The following is a 14,765-nucleotide window of genomic DNA, read 5'->3' on the forward strand; positions in this document are numbered from 1 at the left end:
TTCAATAGAAAAATGCACATCATCAGTCCACCAAATACCAAATGTCCAAAATCAGACAAAATAATTGAGAAAATGCATTTCATAAAATGCAATACCAGCAACTTGTCCTGGACCACCCATATCAAAGCAATGGGCAAGAAAGCACACCAACGCCTCTACTCCCTTAGAAGGCTTAAGGGCCTGTCCCACGAGCATGCGACCTGCATGCGGCAAGCGCGACCAAACTGGAAGCGGGGGCCGCGCGGAGGTCGAGTGATCCCCGTACAGAGCCGATCCCACCAGCATGCGCCTGCATGCGGCGAGCGCGACCAAACCGGAAGCGGGGGCCGTGCGGAGGTCGAGTGAGTGACGTGAAGTTCGAGCGAAGTCCGCGGGAAGTTCACGCGTGACGTACGGCGTCAAGACGCTGCGTAAAGTGTCAAGACTCTGCGTACGGCGTCGATACACTGCGCACGCCCGTTGAGGCGGTGCATACGGTGTCGAGGTGGCAGCGGGCCGGCAGGCCATTGCCGAGCAGTTTTTCGGAGCCCCGCGTGATGTCTGGACCAGCTCCGCACAACTCCATACGGCACCGGCGATCCAAGTGGGACCGGCCCCGCGAGGCCGTACGGCTCAAGCGACCACGTTAGGTCGCGCTTGCCGCATGGAGTCGCATGTTCATGGGACAGGCCCTTAAGAAAGTTCTGCATGTCCCCAACAACTCTCACCCTTCTACACATGCACCCTAGAAAGCATTTTATCGGGATGCATCGCAGCTCCATCCAAGATCACAAGAAATTGTAGAGAATTCCATGACACAAACCAACCTCCCTTCCATTGACTCCATTTATACCTCATGCTGCCCCGGCAAGGCCATCAGCATAATCAAGGACGAGTCTCACCCCGGTTATTCCCTCTTCTCCCCTCTCTCATCACGCAAGAGGTACAGAAGTGTGCTTCTCACACCTCCAGATTCTGGGGCAGTTTCTTCCCAGTTTCTTTCCAGCTGTTATCAGGCAATTGAACCATCCTATCAACAACTAGAGACTGATCCTAAGCTACTCTCTACCTCACTGGATATAATTGGACTATATTTAATTGGACTTTACTGGACTTTCTTATTCCCTTTATTATGTATCTGTACACTGTAGATGACTCGATAATAATCATCTATGTTCTTTTCGCTGACTAGTGAGTACGCATCAAAAGGTTTTCACAGTACCTTGGTTCACGTGGCAATAAACTAAAGTAAATTAAACTAAAGAAAATGTTCAGAATGTTTTTAAAATATGAAATGAGTTAAAGGATTATGTCATTGTGTAGAGTATAGACCAGTACAGCACAGGAACCGACCCTTCAGCCCATGATGTTTTTGCTGACTATGATGCCAATCAGTATTAATCCAATTCGCTTGTACATAGTGTACATCCTTCCAGTCCTTACCTATTCATGTGCCCATTTAAATGTCTCATAAACATTGTTATCATATCTATTTCCACCACTTCCTCTGGCAACATAAACCAGGCACCTACCACTCTGTGTAAAAAGTTGCCTCTTTTAAACTTTCTCCCTCTCACCTTAAATCTATGCCTTTTCAAATGTGACATTTCCGACATAGGCTATCCATCTTACGACATAGACTATTTATCCTATCTATCCCTGTCATAATTTTATATACATATGTCAGGTCGCCCCTCAACCTCCAATGTCCAGAGAAGACAATTCAAGTTTGTCCAACCTCTCCTTATAGGTAATACTCTCTAATCCAGGCAACATCCTGGTTAACCTTTTTTTCACTCTCTTCAAAGCCTCCACAATCTTCCTGTAAAAACGGTGTTCAGAAGTGAAGACAATACACTAAACATGGCCTAACGTTATTTTTAAACGGCTACAATATGACGTCCTGATTTCTACACTCAGCACATCAATCAATGAAGACAAGTATGATGTACACCTTCTTTACCACACAATTTACTTCTGTTGCCACTTTCAGGAAATTATGGACTTGTACCCAATCTCTGTACTTCAATGCACCTAAGGGTCCTGACATTTACTTACTTACCTCATACATTTGACCTTCCAAAGTGCAACAGTTCACATTTATCCAGATTGAACTCGGGGCGCCGCATTGATGGCAGCCTGTCTGTTTTTCTGTCTTTTTTTAAATTTTAGTCCGTTTTAAAAGATTGTTTTGGGGATTCTTTAACTTTTCTATGTGGGGGAGGGGGGTAGGGTAAGGGTGAAATCGTTTCCCAGTCACTTCCTGGCGAGGACGCGACTATTCTCTGAGTCGCTCCCTCACCCCCTTCCTCGCGGCCTACCACCTGGATTAGAGCGGCCTTTCCTGCCGGGGACTGGATCAGAGCTTCAGCAGCGGCGGCGCAGCGCTGGTTTCACCACTGAGCGGGGCGATGCCTACCTGGATCGCCGTTGAAGCTCCGGAGCGTTGGGACTGCTGCTCCAACATCGCCGAGCTGTGGTTGCAGAGCTTCCAGCGTGGGCGGCGCTGACCAACATTGCAGAGTCCTGGGGCCCTTTGCCGAGGGCCGCCAGCATTGAATCTCCACCCAGCGCGGCCTGTGGACTTCGGGAGCCGCGGACTCCGGTAGGAGGTGGCCGCTTCGGATGTCCAAGCCGCTGAGGATTTCCTCCAGTCCCGATGTCGGACTTCCATCACCCCGGCGAGCGGGCTTGAACATCGGGCCGTCTGTAGCGGCGACAGCAGGGGGTTCGGGAGCCCCCCGACCACGAGAGGGAACAGAGGAGGATTACTGAATTTTTGGAGCCTTCCCTTACAGTAAGAAATGTTGACCCCGCTGTGTGGGGATGTTTGTGTTAAAGTCTATCGTGTTCTGTGCTCTTTATTATTTGTTTGGCTGTATGGCGACCACACATTTCACTGTACCAATTGGTACATGTGACAAATAAATGTATCTTGTATGTGCTATTTCTCTGCCCAGATTTCCAACCGGCCTATATTCTGCTGATTCCTTTAATAATCTTCCTCACTATCTACAACTTCACCAATTCATGTGTCATCTGCAAACTTACTAATCAGGCCACTTACATTTTTGACCAAATTGATTATATATATCACAAACAAAAGAGGCTGCAACACTGATTCGTGCAGAACACCACCGATCACGGACTCCAGTCAGAGTAACACTCATCCTCCACTACCTTCTTTCGTCTATCATCAACTAATTTAAAATCCAATCTATGAAGTCTCTATTGATCTCATGTACATTCATCTTCCGGATCAGGTTACCAAGCTATTTTGTTGAAAGCTTTATTAAAATTCATGTTTACACCAACCATTGCCCTGTCCTCATCAATCATCTTTGTCATTTCCTCAACCAACTTGTTCAAGTTTGTAAAATATGACCTCCTCCACACAGGTCCATGTTGACTATAACTAATAAGTCTAAACTTTTGCAGAGTGGAACCTATTCCTTGGATCTGCTCCAACTATTTCCTCTCAAGGTATATAAGGCCTATCGTTTCTGCGTTTGTCTTGACTGCCCTTCTTAAATGGTTAAACCCCATTTGTTATTCTCCTCTCCTCTGGGAAGTCCCGTATGGTGAAATAGAATACAAAGATCTCTGTCAAATCCCCAATAATCTCTCTTGCTTCTCTCAATAACCTAGGGTAGCTCCCCATCAGGCCAGGGGGGCTTAACCACCTTAATGCTTTTCAAGAGAACCAACATCTCCTCGTTCTTGACATCAACACACCCTTGCATATATGCATAACCCTCACTTATCTTCCTTTCCACAATGTTCCTCTTATTCGTGAGTACCGATGTGAAGTACCTGTTTAATATCAAGACCATTTCCTCTGGCTCCAGGCATAAATTCCTTCTCACTCGCTCCCTCTTTTTGTTAATGTGGGGCCCCTGTGTTGCTCACTACTGTGTCCGAGACACAGTTCTGTAGCCTGACATATTGTGGTCGTCCAGACAAGCAGTTGATGATCCAGGCCATCAATGGAGCATCCACCCGCATCTTTATCAGTTTGCTCCCATGCAGTGCAGTGCATGGTGTTAAAAATACTGGAGAAGTCAAAAAACACGACTCTCACAATGCTTCCTGGCTTATCCAGGTGAGCATAGGAACGTTGGAGCAGGTGGATGATGGCGTCCTCAACCCTTTGTTTGATAAGCGAACTGCAGGCGGTCCAGCTAGGGTTTAACTGGGGGTCGCAGGTGAGTTGCACTCATGGCTACTGCTGTCACTTACCTCTGAGTGATTATCCCCCTCAACAGAATCCAAAATCATATGCATGTTTGAGAGTGAAATAGCCACATGAGACTTCTGCACCATACTTTCCTGCCTCTCCTGGAGCTCATCCATTTATCTAATTGAGCTTTTGGTGTGACCACCTTCCTGAAACTACTATTTATAGCACTCTCTGCCTCCTGTCTGCTCCTTAGCAAGCACATCTGCTGCTCCAACTAACCCCCCAACTAATGAGAGAAGCTGCAGCTGGACATGCTCCCTGCTAAAGTATTCACCAAGGACACTTAACCACTTCCTGATCTCTCACATCTGAATACATGAGCAAACCATTTCACTGACTCTGTTGCTGCTGATTGAGTAAACTGGTGGAATTCAGAAATTGGAAAATCCTTACCTGGCTTAATCTCATTGCTGATTAATCTTCTCACTGGAACATGTACATTAAACCAGCATCTGCAGTTGTTTCCTACACATGTACTTTAACCCACCAGCAGTACTTCCTACTCATGGCAGCCCTTCTCAAAATGGCTGCTCTACAATAGGGAAGTGGTGCTGAGTAAAGCATCAACCATGATATTAGGGTAAGAATGAGGGGAAGGGTAGCCTTCTGCTTCTATTTCTTATGTTCTTGGCTCCAAAGGATGAAGATAATGAGGTGTAATAAGGTTGACAAGATGAAACTAACTTCGATCAGATAGCAAGGCAAAAATGACAAGGGTAAGTCACCGCAGTTTCCAGTCACCCAAGAATATCCATCCTGGTCTAAAGGATGTACTGACATCACAGTACATTCTAATCACTGCCAGTGTAGGAAGGAACTGCAGATGCTGGTTTACACCGAAGATAGACAGAAAATGCTGGAGTAACTCAGTCTAACCATTGTCAGATCAGCTTGACGTGACCAATCCTCACAGATATCACCAAAAGATTTGATGATCCTTTGAGATCTGCCCATCCTAAGAGACAGATTACAGATTTTCAGTGAATTATTTTCTGAAACCATTATAAGCTGATTAATTCTTTTTTAAACCACAGGACTATGAATGATAATAGTAAGTTCTGCTTTTTCCTGCAACCTATTATTAATTTCCCATAACGACACCAGAATACTCCAGGAGCTTTCCCTTGAATATTAATTATTGCATACTCGGCATCCAATTTCATCTATTGTATTAACCTAGTTAAATGTAATTAGCTTAAGCAACATAATGAACAAGCAAAAAGGAGGCTATTTTCTGGACAGAGGTCCCAGCCATTAAGAAATAACAGCAATTGATTTGATTGATTTGAACACAGCTTCTTTTCAATTCTATGCAGTTGTTGTAACAGTTAAAATAACTGCATATTCTAAATATTGGAGTTGAATTTCCAAATAGATTCTCTCAATTGTTTGCTGCAAAGTCAATCATTGTGCAGTTGTAACCTCAAGAACCCCCCCCCCCCCCCAAGTAAAATGACACTTGTGTTTCTTGATTACTTCATGCAGTTGGGTCAAAATCCACTTCACCAGCATGTTTTTTTCCAATGGCAGGAAGAACCCTGGGAATCTGATAAAAACGTTCTCCTCTTTTACCAGTAGTAAACCAACTCTTTATTTTCCTGCTGCCAGATATATAATAAGCATTAATATCATAAAATATCTCAAAGAAAAATCCAACTGGCAAGGTTAACTATAAACCAAGAAAACTTTACTGTATAATATAACAGTTATCTTCCTCAAAAGCTTTATAACGCAACACAAAATCTCAAAAGAAGTCAACAATTTTTACTGGATAGAACCAAATGTAATTGTACTTGAAAGAAAAGGTGGATAACCTTGCTACATTGGATTAAATTCACTGCTGCGTTGAATTATCAGGCATTAGTTAGATTTCGACATCTCTGACTGTCAATACAAAAGCTTTCATTTAATCTTTCAATTACATAACTAACTCTCCTCAGAGGCAGTCAATGCATTTTCCAATGTACAAAAGAAAAAATGACAAAGGAAAGGAAGTCCTTGAAATATTCTAATAGACTAGCACTTTTTATAAAAGATCATTGATTTAAAATTTAACAATTCTGCTCTTCCCACGGCTGCTACTTGACTAATTCCAACATTTATCTACGTTTTAAAAAATATATATTTAGGATTTTCAGAATCCGTAATATTTTATACTTAGAAGAAGAACCAATCATTTATGCCAATCGGAATTACAGATTGAATGTGCCAGTTTTGGTGTGATGCATGTTGAGACTGATGTCCAAATCTAATAATTGATTCTGCACTTGTTCTTATTTTTGTCACTGTTCTGTTATTAAGTGCTCCTTTGGAAGTTGCTTTAATCGTCTCAAATTTGAAATATTTATCAGGCGTTCACCATGCTGTTATCGTTATTTGTCTGATTTGAAATCAAATCTTGGAAAGTCAGTGAAATGAATGAACAAGGCAGTGGATACACTTTTTTTTTTGGAAGGGCAATGTTAGGAGATCACTAATTTCAAGAATGAACAGGTCTGGCATCTTAGCAATGCTCCCCATAGAGTAAATGAATACTTCATGACTCTTCATCTCACTCTCAGTATCCAAGATGGTACCCAGGCCAGGCCAATCTTTGTGTGCTATCTGGAATCATGCATTAAAATTGCTCCACTCTTTTAAATCTCTGCTCCAATTCACATTATTCCCTTTATCATGTGTTTGTACACTGTGGGTGGTTCAATTGTAAACATGTGCTGCCTTTCCGCCAACTCGTTAGAAAGCAATAAAAGCTTTTCAATTTTACCTCAGTACACATGACAATAAGCTAAACACAAACTCAAATTCAAACAAACGCGGAGCAAATCCTGCAGTCGTCAGTGCCGATGGCCCGCTCCTAGAAGACATGGATGAAGATAAGGTGGATTTATCTTTTGACCGTGAAAAAAAGGTCTAATGGTGAAGACCACCTCTAACAACATCTTCCTCCTAACAAAATGTGTGGAAGACGGTCTTAAAATTATAGTCTTGGAACTGCACAACATGGAAGCAGACCCTTCAGCCCAACTTGTTCATGTCAACCAAGCTGGCATTATAGGTTAACCCCATTTGCCTGTATATTTAGCCCAAATCCCTCTAAACCCTTCCTATCCACATATCTTTCCAAATGTCTTTTAAAAGTCGTGATTGCATGCACTTGTAAATTGTTCTCTGGCAGCTCATTCCAGATATGGACTACCTTCTGAGTGAAAACTTTTCCCCTGAGGTTCCACTTAAATCTCACCATCTCACATTACACCTGTGTCCTTTAGTTTTGGAATCCTCTAATCTGGGAAAAAGACTGTAAAATTTCACTTTATCCAAGCCCCTCATGATTTTTACATTACAATAATCTCAGCCTCCTGCACTCCAAAGAAAAAAGTGCCAGCCTATCCAATCTCTTTCCTATAATCACGCCCACAAGTCCACATAACATCCTGTGAACCATTAAACCGTTCTAATTTAATGACATCTTCACTACAGCAGAATTACCAGAATTGCACATATTACTCCTCCTGTGCTCTGACCAATGACCTGTACAGCTGATCATATATGATGTCCCAAGTTATATACTCAGTACCCTTCCCAATGAAACATAGAAACATAGAAAATAGGTGCAGAAGTAGGCCATTCGGCCCTTCGAGCCTGCACCACCATTCAATATGATCATGGCTGATCATCCAACTCAGTATCCCATACCTGCCTTCTCTCCATACCCCCTGATCCCTTTAGCCACAAGGGCCACATCTAACTCCCTCTTAAATATAGCACGGCAAACACCCTCTTCATCACTCAGTCTAATTAAGCAGCCACTTTCAGGAACAATGCATCTGTACTCCCAAAATCTGTTCTATAACACTCTGAGGTAGATGAGTGCCTGGAACAACTGCCAGGGGTAGTAGTGGAGGCAGATACAATAGTGGCATTTAAGAGGCTTTTTGATAGGCAAATGTATGCTCAGGGAATGGAGGGTTATGGCTCATGTGCAAGCAGATGAGATTAGTTTATGTTGGCATTATGTGTGGCACAGACATTGTTCCTATGTTGGCCTGTTCTTGTGCTGTTCTATATTAAATCCTCGTAGAATCTAATATATATCTTGTAGAATGGTTATTGCATGTGAACCAATCAGAGTAATGTATTAATATTAATTCCACCTTACTGCACACTTTATATTAACACTCACTACCTATATTACATAGTTACACCGGTGGTAGAGATGAACTAACAACGTCTTGTACTGCACCACCATGATTGATGATTAAAGCTGACTTTGAACACCAGACTGTGTCTGTACAGTTCTTTACATGTTTTTAACATGTTTACATATCTCAATACAGCAGATAGACACAAAATACTGGAGTAACTAAGCGGGACAGGCAGCATCTCTGGAGAGAAGGAATGGGTGACGTTTTGGGTTGAGACCCTTCCTCAGACTGAGGAAGCTGAGATTTTGCCTGTCCCGCTAAGTTACTCCAGCATTTTGTGTCTATCTTCGATTTAAACCAGCATATGCAGTTCCTACCTACTGAATACAGCAGATAACTTTTTTCTGAACGTAATGATATATAGGTCCATTCTTTACAATCTTGGCACATAAAAATATTCTCATCTGAAGATTTAATCCAAAGAACCCTCATAGCGCCAGCTCTGGGGCAACTATATCATTAATAAATACGAACTAAACTGAATGTAGTACTCTTAGTGTGGTCTAGTCAAAATCATGCACACTTACAGCAAGACCTCCCTACTTCCTACTCTGTGCCTATTGCAATATTTCATTGCCTTTCTAATTACCTGCTGCACTAGCATGCTAACACGTGTCTCATAGGTGAGGACACTTACAGTAGATGGCTCTCACTCCAAAATTCTGTTGTCCCACACCATTCAAATAGCTGGAGTTCCTTGTTTCTCCGTGCAAATAACATTCTTCGCTCCTATTCTTCCTACCTTGGTTACACTTTATCAGCCATCTCCCCCCCAGTCACATAAATTGCCTGTATTTTATTGCAGACATTTTTGTCCAGAAATTGGATTTCACACATTTTTGTTGCCCTAAACATGGGATGCATACTGAACCAATACTCAATTAGATTCCCCCACAAAGTAAAATATACTAAATAGATAAACAAAATACTAAATAATAATGCTAAAAATGCGAACAATACATAAAGAGCATATAGTGGCTTATACAAAAACAGAATCTGCTTGGACCGAAGCAGGACCTCATCGAAAGTGACCACAGCAGGAATCACTTTGCTGTGCAGTAGTCACAGAAATGGCTCATTCCTTTGAGGCATACTCCGTAAAGAAGTAGTGAAAACTCCAGAATCCAGTATTCAATTGTTTGCAGGGAATCCTGATGGTTTGCCGTCTGGCTCACTCATCAGTCTGTAATGTGAGCTCTACGGCCAGGGGAGCAGCCGCATGTGGACCCAGAGCCAAGGATCCAGAGTCCATCCAGCCCAGGGGCGAACTCGTGGCTGGAGTCAGGGTCATGGCCCACAACGCTATGGGTCAGGCATATGGTTGGAGCCAAGGTCCAAAGTACTTGTTTATTTCCTGCTCCCTTTTGACTCACTGAGATAGCTGTGGGTAGACGGCAGGAGAATGCGGTTCGGAGGGGGAAGTAGCTCAGCCATGATTGAATGGCTTGATGGGCCGAATGGCCTAATTCTACTATCATCTCCTCATTTCCTCATCTCCATTACACAGCTACATCTGTTCACCAGATAAAAGCTGTCTAGGGCCTGACCTCCCCAGAGGAGCATGGGCGAGGCTCAACAGACTTCGTACTGGAGTTGGGCATTTCAATGCCATCATGTGGAGATGAGGACTCCGCTAGAGCCCAGTCTGTGAAGGAGGAGCAGAACAACAGACAGCCAACCACGTTATTTCTGGGGGCCCGTTCTACCACCCACCAAATGGAGCTCAGGGCCTGGCAGACATTGACGCAGAGCCAACAACCTGCCTGCTCAACACCCGTCTTTAGATCTAACTATTCCTTTGGTTTATGTTTCATTCGCAAGAAGGAGATCATATGACTCATAAACTGTATAAATTATTATTAGTTGAGAGATACAGCACGGAAACAGGCCCTTCGGCCTACCAAGTCCACGCCGAACGGTACCCGGACGTGGCGCCGACAGGCAAGAAGTCGAAGCCAAAGAACGGAATGGAAACGAGGCCGAAACGACAATAAACCGAAAGAGCGTCTCGTCCCATCTCCCCCTTCTCTCTCCCCCTTCTCTCTCCCCTCTTCTCTCTCCCCCTCTCTCTCCCCCTCTCTCTCTCTCTTCCCTCTCTCTCTTCTCTCCTCTCTGCTCTCTCCCCTCTTCTCTCTCTCCCCCTCTCTCTCCCTCTCTCTGTCTCCATTCTCTCTCTCCCTTCTCTCCCCTATTCTCTCTCCCCTCTTCTTTCTCTCCTCCTCTCTCTCCACTCTTCTCTCTCTTCTCCTCTCTCTTCCCCTCCTTTCACCCCTCCCCACTCTTCTCTCTCTCCCTTCTCTCTCTCCCTTCTCTCTCTCCCTTCTCTCTCTCCTCCGTCTCCACCTGCAGGAGCGTCCCACAGTCACTGACCGCGGTCGGAGGGGGGGGGAAATCACCCTGGTGTGGGGGGGTTGGGTCGGCATCAGTGACTGTGGAACTCTCCCGTGGGTGGAGACGGAGGAGAGAGAGGGAAGGGGGAGAGAAGGGGAGAGAGGGAAGGGAGGGGGGGGGGGGGGGTGGGGAGAGAGGGGGGAAGAGAGAAGGGAGGGAGAGAGGAGAGAGAAGAGGAGATAGAGAAGAGTGGAGAGAGAGAAGAGGGGAGAGAGAGGAGGAGAGAGAAGGGAGAGAGAGAAGGGGAGAGAGAGAAGGGGGAGAAAGAGAAGGTGGAGAGAGGAGGGGAAGAGAGAGGAGAGAGAGAAGAGTGGAGAGAGAGGAGGAGAGAGAGAAGAGGGGAGAGAGAAGGGAGAGAGAGAAGGGAGAGAGAGAGAGGGGGAGAGAGAGAAGAGGGGAGAGAGAAGGGGGAGACGGGAGCATGGGGTACATTTTCCCACACAAGCCATAGGTGACTGGGCAATCTGAACCCAAGCACCAAGTTGAAAGCAGCCGAAGGTGTGCATTCCTCGGGACAGCCCCTACTCTCCCACGACCTCCCTCCGCGGGCTGCGGGTCAGTGGAGCTGAGTTTTGGGACAATGTTCGTGCCTTCACAGTGATGTGATGGACGCGGGGGTCTGGACCAATCGCTGAGAGGTCCCGCCCCCCGGCAACGTCAAGTCCGTTATTGGACTTTTCTGTTGAGCGACAGTCGGTCCTTTGGCCTGTAGGCGACGCCGCCTTTCGGGTAGGTGGCTTTTCGACAGAGCGGCCATTCGGTAAATTTGCTTTTAGGCGACGCAGCCTTTTGGTTCTTTGGGTTTTGGGCATCCCGCCCTTTCGGTTAGTTTGCATTTAGGCGTCCCATCCTTTCGGTTAGTAGGCGTTTCGTCTTCGGACTCTTTCGGTTTATTGTCGTTTCGGCCTCGTTTCTATTCCGTTCTTTGGCTTCAACTTCTTTGCTTCGGCCTCTCATCTGTTGGCGCCACGTCCGCACACGACGCCAAACAGCGACTCCCACACACTATAAAGTACCATACAATACACGAACGCTATCCCACACACACTAGGGACCATTTACAATTATACCAAGCCAATTAACCTACAAACCTGTACATCTTTGCAGTGTGGGAGGAAACCAGAGAAAATCCATGCATGCGACGGGGAGAATGTACAAACTCAGTACAGACAGCACCCGTAGTCAGGATTGAACCCAGGTTTCTGGCGCTATAAGGCAGCAATTCTTCCGCTGCGTCTCCGTGCTGCCCCCAATTCTACATTTATTCCACTGTGTAATATGTTAAAACAGTGAGATGAAAATGGGTTTGTGCATTAATAGGATTAACACCTAATACCCTTGAAAAACTGCTACTCCAGCATACCAGAGTCCCAGTGGTGTTGGACTATTGGAGCTTTACAGTATTTACGTGTTGCACCTGTGTCAGCTCTGCACACAGAAGTGCCAGGACAGATTCAGAACTCACTGCTGACTACCCTGATACCTTTATCATTCACATAATATGTTTAGACAATAGGATGTCCTTTTACAACATTTAATTGTGAAGATAACCATGCAAAAGCTGCCTCCGTGCTGACGTGACTGACAGAATTCCACAATTTCCCTGGCACTTGATCCGAGACATTGCTTTCTATTCTCCTCCTTTCCCTCTATTTCCCTCTATTCTTCAATACATATTCACTTTCCAATTCAGTCTAACATTTGCAGGCCCTTGGGCATTATGGATTACGGCAACCAACGCATTAAGTTATAAACATAAATATTGTGGAGTTCTGGCAAAGGAAATACAGTATCTCCAAGGAAAAGGCTGGCTCAGAATGTTTTGAACACCAACTAAAGCAGCATGAATGGAATATAAATTGTGTCCCAGTTTCTTATTATCATCCACTTCTTTCTAACATACATTAGGGAAGACGTTAAAATTAAAATGATAAGGAATTGTAATAATTCTCCCCCTCCCCGAAACAAATCATATGGATGTATGGTTCGCTGAATTGTCCAGTTTATATTATTATGGGTTTTTTTCAATTCAAGATACTGCCTGTTCTTAATTATGGTATTAACCCCATGAAACATAGAAGTCTTTTCCATGAGATAATCTTTTACAACTGAGATTCTGCCTTGGTAAATAGATACACTATATCAGAAAGTTATGAAAATATTGTGAAAATGTTCAGTGCAATATTTGACTTTACATATTTGCCCGAAGGCTATGTAATAATCCAGTTCACTGGGTTAGCACATACAAGATGGAACAAGACACCACAGGAACAGGCTCATTGGCCCATAGTGTATATGCCGAATTTAATACCATCTCTTCTATGTGCTAACCCAGTGAACTAAGACCAACTATTACTGCCAGTAAATAATCAATATCCCTCCGTTCTCTGCATATCCACATGCCTCTTCAAAGGTCTCTTAAATGCCACTATCATCTCTGCTTCCACCACTATCCCTGGCATTACTTCCCAGGCACTCACCAATCTCTGTGTAAAAAACCTTGTTCCGAATAACTATCATTTTAGGTAAATAAGTAAACAATGGCTGATTGAAGTGAGGATCGCCTGTACACAATTCTCTGTGAGTAGTACCACGTTTGTTCTAGCAGCTCTGTAAAACAGTAGAACATCTCTCGTGAACAAGTGAATGAAGTTACATTCACACACTCCCCATCAACTGTCCACTTGCATTTTCCAACCGTTCAACCGAATATTTAATCAGTAAGTTGACAATGATTCACATTTTGAAATCTTGATATCCATGACATCCCTAATTTATGACAGCTTCTCGGAAATATTATTCAAAAATGTCCAAATTGACTTTTTTATTTTTATTATTCCAGCATATCAGTTTTATTTCAGATTTTCTTTTACCAATATGAATTAATCAGGGCCTTGATGTTTCAGCCTCAGTGGAAATTTATACAAAATCACATTGATATGCACCTGTCAGAAAATTCCCAGTGACTTGGTGTTTGTAGCTAAATAGAATTTTGAATGGCAATCACAAGTTGAATTGGATGCCTACTGCCGTCATCAGGAATTAAACCATGCACAAGAACTCAATCATCAGCATCGGTGATATGTTCAGGATTGAAACGTCAGCAAATTACCATGATAGTAAACAGCAGACTGCTGCTTCTGCGCTGATATACCTAAAGTCAAGGCAGAGTCATAAACATATAAAGGGCAGCAAGAAACAATTCTGCAACTGCATATTAATTCATTGATTTATGGTGTAAATCTGTAAATAAGCTAAATAACATGCCCCTAAGGCAGCATGAACCTGAATATAGCATTGCACCGAAATTCTTCTTCCATTTTGCAGAATCAATACAAATTTGCATCCGTGTGACACTTTATGAATAAAATATGGTCAGTTTTTGTGAAAGCGTATAGAAAACATAAACAAGCATCAAAACACCACAAATCGACAGTCCACACCTTTAAGTGAAGGTAGGTCATAAAGTTTCTTATCTCTCCGATTATATTCCTGATGAGTGGCATAGATGAAGAGATGAATGTTATTGTTTGTAGTTGAGAAGATGTTACAGTTTTATACCATCACTTGATTTCACATTTGTGAACCTTTTCAGAATATTTGTTCTAAGCTGCCACTTTCAATTCCAACCGCTATCAAATCTTCTGGAAATTTATTTTTCTACTTATCTGAAAATCAAATGTTGGGAATAGAGTGGGCTCCAAATATCAGAGAATTCTACCGAATCAAATCTATTGCAGTAGTTTATGACCAATAAAATAAAACATCTCTTACTCTGCTCTTTCCCCTTTCTTTTTGCCTCCTTTCTTTTGTTTTCCTTTTCTAAACAATTCTATTTCTAATTCAATAGGGCACGCAGCGGTAAATATGCTGCCTTACAGTGCCAGAGACCCGGGTTTGATCCTGAGTACAGGTGCTGACTGTATGTAGTATGTACATTCTCCCTGTGA

Source organism: Amblyraja radiata, chromosome 5 (assembly GCF_010909765.2).
Source record: "Amblyraja radiata isolate CabotCenter1 chromosome 5, sAmbRad1.1.pri, whole genome shotgun sequence".
NCBI classification, from domain to species: Eukaryota; Metazoa; Chordata; class Chondrichthyes; order Rajiformes; family Rajidae; genus Amblyraja; species Amblyraja radiata.